Source organism: Moschus berezovskii, chromosome 3 (assembly GCF_049115385.1).
Source record: "Moschus berezovskii isolate FMDL1 chromosome 3, NW_MosBer_1.0, whole genome shotgun sequence".
In the NCBI taxonomy this organism is placed as follows: Eukaryota; Metazoa; Chordata; class Mammalia; order Artiodactyla; family Moschidae; genus Moschus; species Moschus berezovskii.
The window spans coordinates 95,030,227-95,038,536 of NC_142462.1; positions in this window are offsets into that span (position 1 = coordinate 95,030,227).

Sequence of the window (8,310 nt, forward strand, 5' to 3'; positions counted from 1 at the left end):
AAGATTGAAGGCGGAAGGAGAAGGGGACGACAGAGGATGAGATGGTTGCATGGCATCGCCAACTCAATGGACCTGAGTTTGAGTAAACTCCAGGAGTTGGTAACGGACAGGGAGGCCTGGCGTGCTGCAGTCCATGGGGTTGCAAAGTCGGACACGACTGAGCTGAGGACTGGAATGAACTGAACTGAACAACTCTAGGGATCTCTCTCTTTGATCTTTAAGTAAGCAGTCAGATACAGGAGGGAAGTTACAGCACAAAAGAGGATTCATTGCAGTTATTCACTGGGGAATCAGCATCACAGAGGAGGTATTTAAATTTAAGGGTATGCAGCAAAGTGTAACATAAGAGAAGGATCCCTGCAATGATCTAGGAAGAGCTAGAAAGTAGTCTGAGAAAAAGCAATCAGCGAGCAAGAGGAAGCAAGGTGAGTGTGGAGGACTGCAAGGCAACGAGAAGGGACAACTCACTGAACACTGCTGACATGCCTAGTGAGGTATGAAGTGCAGGCGTTTAGACCATGTGGCACCGGTGTGGGCATTATTCAATGAAACCAAAGCCCACGATGTGACATGAGGAGAGCAAAAGCTACACTGTATTAGAGACTTGAACTGGAGAAAACATTCTGGAACTCCTTCCCTCCAAAGCGCAGCTCAAAGATGAAGAGATTTCTGAGAAGAAATGGGGAAAAAGGAAAAGTTTTTTTTTTTTTTTCCATTTTCTCAACTTAATGGGATATAAGATGACATGTTCCAATCGTGGTAAGAAAGATCTAGTAGATAGGGAAGGGAAGAGAAATATGGAGAGTGAAGAAAGAGTGGCATGGAATCAGAGTGCAGAAGGACAAGGCACTGCCAGGGAGGATGGAAGGAAGTGGCTTCCCGCAGGGAGTCTCTCTAATGGTGGTGCTCTTGAAGTTGTGTTGGAACAGACACGGAATAGTTGCTGAATGTGCTGCATTGCTGTCCTCTGTGCTCCCCAAGGAGTTACTGTGTCTCATGGAAACAAGCATGCCCTTACACTGCTCTGAATAAAAGGAGGAATGACTTTAAAGAGCACCCAGAAAGCTCTGAAGCACAAAGCCATACCAGGCATGGATGGCACTCAGATACGCTTGGGGACAACGGACTTTTTCATGTTTCCTTTTTCCCCTTACACTTCTTCTCTGTGCTGGCTCTCATTCCCCAGTGTTGCCCAGTCCTGCAGATGAGAAGGAATGCTTGTGATCCCGGGAGATCATTCAGGAAGTGGCACCTGAGTCCGCAGGCTGCCCACCCTACCACTCAAGGGGCCGTGGGTCTCCTTTTCTGAGCTCCCTACACTCAGGCTCATCTCTGGCTGTCTTCAGCAAGTGCTGGGAGGAATACAATCTAATTATCACAACTCACAAGAAGATACAGATGATGGATGCAACTCCCAGGATATTTGCAATTGAAAAGAAACCACTTAAACTTAATGCATCTCTAGAGAAATATTAATATTGAGATAGAAGATATCTGTGGTCCCTGAGTTTTCTCAAGGGAACATTCTGTTCTGCCTAATCTACAGGGTCGATCGAGACGGCCTTGTATATACCAGACACACCAGATACACATGGGAAGGCGTACACACACACACACACACACACACTCAGACACATTTCCAAACACACATTAACAACACACTGAGACACCATACATTATACACACCCACACAGCATGCACACAAACACATATGCACACAGATACCAATGCCCACACAGTGTATGCTGACATACCTAAGTAAAGTGTACAGTGACGATCAGTGTCACTGGTTAGTGAGCAGGGACAAGAAAGTGTAAAAAATTCTAAGTCAGAGCAAAGAGTTTGGGTTTATTATTCTAAGTGGCTTTCTAAGTATAGAAAGTCATTATGTGTTTTAAATACAGGTGTGGTAAAAGCTGAATTTATTTTCAAAATGCCATCATGGCTGGGCTATGGAGAATACTTACAAGGAGCAGAGAAGAAACAGGGAAACCTCTCAGGAGGCAATTGCCATGGTCCAGTGAGAGGAGAGCTGACTTGGACTAGAGTGAGAGCAGTAGAGATGGAGACAGTGGTAGACCCAGGAAAGACACTGAGCAAAGTGCCAACAGAACTTGCTGAGAGATTAGACAGGAGGTGGGGAAGAGCTTAAACAACTGGTGGATTTACTGACAATGGGGAGACTGGGAGAATACTCTGGAAGCAAGAGTTCTGTGAGCCATGGTACATTTTAAATTCTTGTGGTCCTTCTGGAAATGTCAAGGAGCAGCTGGATATATAAAACCAGAACTGCAAGGAGAGATCAAGGCTGAAGACAGAAACATAAGTATTGTGAGAAATAGGGGTGGAGTTTGGAGATGGTGCGAGAGGGTGTTGGGAAGGTGAGTGTGTGCATAAAGAAGAGCTCTGAGCAGCCTGGGACCCTCCAACATTTCAAGGCAAATGAAGAAGCTGGGACAGCAAAGAATATAGAAGAAACTGTTTAGTGAAGGATGACAAATACCAAGAGTTTCCCAGTGGCTCAGGGATAAAGAATCTGCCTGAAATGCAGGAGCTGCAAAAGACACAGCTTCAATCCCTGAGTCGGGAAGATCCCCTAGAGGAGGAAATGGCAACCCATTTCTGGCATTCTTGCCTGGAGAATCCCATGGACAGAGAAGCCTGGCAGGCTACAGTCCATGGGGTCACAAAGAGGCACAACTAAAGCGACTTAACAGCAGCAGAAGTATGTGAACCAGCTGAAAAAGACTCTGTCTACTTTATGTGCTTTCTCCTGCAAAAGCTAATTTGGGCAAGGCTTGTTGTAGTTCTAACAATATGTCCAAGAACGCTTTGATACTCCCCCTTCCAAGAAGTAGAGCTGAATTTCCCTCCCCTGTGTGTGAGCTGCATGTAACTTCTAATTTATTGGATCTGGCAAAGTGATGGGCTATGACTTCAAGATCAGATTATAAAAAGTTGGCAGCTTTCATTTTGGGTGAGCTTTCTTGCTCCTTCTCACTTTCTTTCTCTCGGATCACTTGATCTCAGGTGTGTGTGCGCTCCAAGGTGACTGACATACGGAGGACCTGAGAGCTCCAGTGGACAGCTCATTTCAACTTGCCAGCCATTTAGGTGAACCAGCTTGGAACTGGATCCTTTGTTCCAGTTACCTCCAGGTAACCTCCAGGTAACGGTTGCTTCATCCAATGTCTTCATGAGGAACCCTGAGCTAGAGCCATTCAATTGAGTAGCTCTCAGAAATTATGAGATAATAAGTATTTGTTGTTTTAAGTCATTAAGTGTCTTTTATTAAGTTGAGATATAGTTTTACAATCTGGTGTTAGTTTCAGGTGTATAGCAAAGTGATTCAGATATATGTCTATAGACATGGATATAGAATTATATATTTTTTTAAGGTTCTTTTTCCTTTTGTGTGCATGCTAAGTATCTTTAGTCGTGTCTGACTCTGTGACCCCATGGACTGTAGCCTGCCAGACTTCTCTGTCCATGGGATTCTCCAGGCAAGAATACTGGAGTGGGTTGCCATGCCCTCCTCCAGGGAATCTTCCCAACCCAGGGATGGAACCCACATCTCTTGCATCTCCCGCCTTGGCAAGTGGGTTCTTTACCACTAGCACCACCTGGGAAGCCCTTTATCCTTATAGGTTATTACAAAACATTGAGTATAGTTCCTTGTGCTATACAGTAGGTCTTTGCTGATTATATGTTTTATATATAGTTGGAGAAGGAAATGGCAACCCACTCCAGTGTTCTTGCCTGGAGAATCCCAGGGACGGGGGAGCCTGGTGGGCTTCCGTCTATGGGGTCACACAGAGTTGGACACGACTGAAATGACTTAGCAGCAGCAGCAGCAGTGTGTATATGTTATCCCAAACTCCTAATATATCCCTACCCTTCTTTCCCCTTTGGTAAATAAACCATTAAGCTTTAGGCTTAGCATGTTAAAAGCAATGGATGACTAATGACTCAGCATAGAGGACAGAATATGCTGTGTAATTGCTGCTGCTGCTAAGTCGCCTCAGTCGTGTCCGACTCTGTGCGACCCCATAGACAGCAGCCCACCAGGCTCCCCCGTCCCTAGGATTCTCCAGGAAAGAACACTGGAGTGGGTTGCCATTTCCTTCTCCAAAGCATGAAAGTGAAAAGTGAGAGTGAAGTTGCTCAGTTGTGTGTGACTCTTAGTGACCCCATGAACTGCAGCCTACCAGGCTCCTCCATCCATGGGATTTTCCAGGCAAGAGTACTGGAGTGGGTTGCCTTTGTGTAACAACTGTATGCAATAAGCTTCCTTTCTACTGCTTTACTTCTAAGAGAAAAATAAAATCAAATATGCTAAATGTATTTGAAGAAACCAACATTGATCGCATTTTTTGTCTGCACAGAAATGAGCCCTTGTGGCATGCATCTATGTGAGGGTAACATCTTCCACCTTCAGCTATTTTGGTCAAAGTACTACTTACCTGAATTAGTATTCCTGGTGATGAAACACTATCCCTTAGAGTCAATACACTATGTGTTTTATAAAGGATTTCCAAAAGGAATTGCTATAAACATTTCTCAGTCTCCCTAACTGGAAAGTCAAGACCAAGAGAACACGGAGAGAGTAAGGAGAACGAAGAGTCAGTGAGATGTAAAGGAAAACCCCAGAAGCCTGGGCTCTACCATCACCTGGCTGTCAGACTAGGAAAATTTATCCAGTCTTGTTCCTCAATGTCTCCATCTCTGAAATGAAGTTCTGCTCATCTCCCATAGTGATGAAAGGGTTAAATAAAATAAAAGATGTGAAAAGTCCTTTTAAATGATAAGCTTTTAGAATAATCCTATCTACTCCCTCTGCTAGTGGTGTGTGGCTAGAAATAGCTGGGTAGAGGTCAATGGTTTGTTTGAGGAGGGAATACGTTTATTCAGGTGACCCTAAATGTTCCTCTTTCAAATTGTTCATATATTGCATGAGCTCAGCACATTTTACTCCAAAGTACACATTTCTCCCAAGTGTCTCAGTGTAGCTTCATACTCCTGATTCAGCTATTCCTCTATTTCACTTTTATAAGTGGTTATTAGAAGCTTGCTCTTACTCCTCTTTGAGAATTCTCAGTCCAAGCTATTTTATTGAATTAAAGACACAGAAAATCTCAGGGAAGAGCTGTCAGTTCTGGTTGGGTTAGCTAGAGTTTTCAGCATCAGTTTCTATCCTCCTTTCTCTCTGTTAAAGTTATTTAAAAAAATCACAGTCATCACAGCAGTCAGTGGTAAGCAGATGATAGTGTTAAAGGCCACTTACACATAAAACCCACACTTTGAGATGAAATGTGTATAAACAAAATATATGTGCTCTTGCTTGGCTATTGTGATAACTGTGGCATCAGACTTAAATTTTTCTTTTTTATTAGCTTCTTCCTCTCCTAACCTCTAGTATAAAGGAGAAGGGCATTCCTAGGAGAAGCGCCTGGTCTCCAGGAATGAATGAATAAAACCATCATAATGGCAAGATTGACGCATCTAACTCCTCAAAGAAACACGCAGAATTATTATCTCTTCATAAAATATTTTGAATTAGAGCATCAATTTCATCTACTTCTGTCTTTGTCTTCTTAGAGGTTCATTTTTTGGTGATCAATTCTTTTTAAGGGCTTTTATGTTGAGAATTACTTTTCCAAACACCTGCAATGTGATCTGTGCTTACAAACATATTTACTTTCAACCATTGGCATCATCTTAATTGTTTGAGAGTTTAGAATAATTTTTATATGAAATATTTTGGAAATACTGAAGAATAGAATGAATGAACAAACAGTTGTGTTCTCACTACTGAGATGCAACAAATGTTAATGTTTTGCTTTGTTTGGTTCAAATATTTTTATTATTTTTAAGAAAAAAAGCATTAAAATGGCAGGTGAAGATTTTCAGATTCCACTTTCCTTCTTCACTTTTCAGATACAAACCAAAGATTTGTATGTTACACTGACAATTTACTTTTCAATAGTTGTTATATCTGTATCTATATATGTGTGTATGTTTATATAGGTATGTATATTTATATATATGCAATCTAAATGAAGCTGAGATACCAGACGTCTTTGGTATATTGTAGAAGAACACATTCAAAGATTTAGGAAGTCAGGAATTTGGAGTGAACTTATCATGTGTGTCCCACTCACCAACCCAGTAAGTCTAGTCCAAGGGAGTGTTTAGAAATTACTACATTTACCAATGCATTGAGAAATATACTATCTGCTTGCCAATACAGGAGATGCAGGGGACACAGGCTTGATTCCTGGGTCAGGGAGATCACCTGGAGGAGGAAATAGAAACCCACTCCAATATTCTGACCTGGAAAATCCTGTGGACAGAGGAGCCTGGTGGGCTACAGTCCATGGGGTTGCAAAGAATCCCCCAACACAACCAAGCAACTAAGCATTAACAACAACCAAGGAAAGGACAGACCTCCTAAAAAGCTCAGGGTGCTTCAAGCCAGTGTTGATGTTGAGAGATGTTCCCTTTGAATTGGGCTCTGATTCACACATTAAGCAACAGCAGGAGGTGATGAAACACATGGACAGCAGGATTCGAGCAGTAATCAAAAGAGTTTAATCCACAGAAATCTTTGTGAGTGGTTCATTGATTATGGTGTTCCCAGAACAAATATATTTAAACACTGGATAATATAAGAAAGACATTTTTAATCTTTAATTCTTGTGAACAAAGTCTTGACTTTGACATCACAGAGAGTCGCAACTTCTCACTCAATTTCTAAACTTGAGCCAGTTTGTAAACATGCCCTATAAATGAAAGGAGAACCAGATTCCCTTAAGGATCTCCCTTGCCACACCACCACAAGAAGATCATGTAAATCTTCTTCCTTTAGTTTCCTAAAGCAACCTGCTGTCATTTACTATTGTGACTGTGCCCAGGGGAAAGAGGAATACTCTTCAGACATTATTGAACTGGCTCAGAAGTAACACTAATTCTGGAAGTGTGGCCCTACTCAGAGGAGGGACTTAAGAAAGTCAACGACCTACATTAAATGGAGCTGAGAAGCCAGAAAGTCTTTATTATAATACAGAGAAAGAATGCAAAAATTAGACCTCATGGGTGTGAACTCATCTGTGCTTATCTATGCAGTTTCAGAATATAAATCATGCTTCAACAACAGAAAATATATCCACTTCAGCTGTTTGATCTATGGAGTAAGGACTATAAAGCAGGAAGGATCAAATGAAAGTGATTGGAATAGCCCCCTCCTTTCAAAAACCACCAGGAATATGTCAGAAACAGGTGCCAGTATCAAATTTGAAAAGTAAGTGGTGGAGATTTCTACCCAATCCATTTAATTCACCTACAAGGTTTATGCCAAAGACACATGGATCTTGTAGACTTACATGGACTCTCATAAAAATAATAAGGTAGTGTTGCCTCTTGCACTGTTGGTCAAGATGTGATTAATAGTATGCCACTATAAAATGTGCCAAATGCTTTTCTCTAGACCAATTAGTAAAGACCAGAGAAGCAATTTGCTTTAATGTGGCAGGGCAATACTATAGATTCCATTTATTAATTCAGGTGTTTCAAGACTTTTTCTCCTCTATGATAATCAAGTTCCAGGGAGCTTGATCATCTGATCATCCCACCAAACATTATGGTTGCTATTTTGGTGATATCATTCAAACTGACCCTGTAATTCAAAGTGTGGGAATAGCAATACTTGGAAACTAAATTCCTGTAAGTTGTCCTTCACCTTGACAAATATGACACCATTTTCTCAGTAAGCAGTCCTCTTTTATTTTTTAACAAATTTTGCGGGGTATAGTTGCTTTACAATGTTGTGTTAGTTTCTGCTGTACAGTGAAGTGAATCAGCCATATGTATACATATATCCCCTCCCTCTTGGATCTCCCTCCCATCCTTTCCCATCTCACTGCTCTAGGTCACCACAGAACAATGAGCTGAGCTCCGTGCGATATGCAAGAGGTTTCTACTAACTATCTGTTTTATACATGGAGTGTATACATTTCAGTCCCAATCTCCCAGTTCATCCCGTTTTCCTTTCCTTACCGGTACCCACACAGCCATCTCTCTGCTTCTCTGTCCCTCCCCTGCAAACAGGTGCGTCTGCACCATGTTTTTAGATTCCACATATATGAGTTAATATATGATATTTGCTTTTCTCTTTCTAACTTACTTCACACCATATCATAGATTCTAGGTTCACCCATGTCTTTACAGATTCTTTATTTTGTCCCTTTACCTGATTTTTTTAAAAACTGTTTCTCCTCAAAAATCTCCCTTAAGTAGCCTCTCTTTCATGAC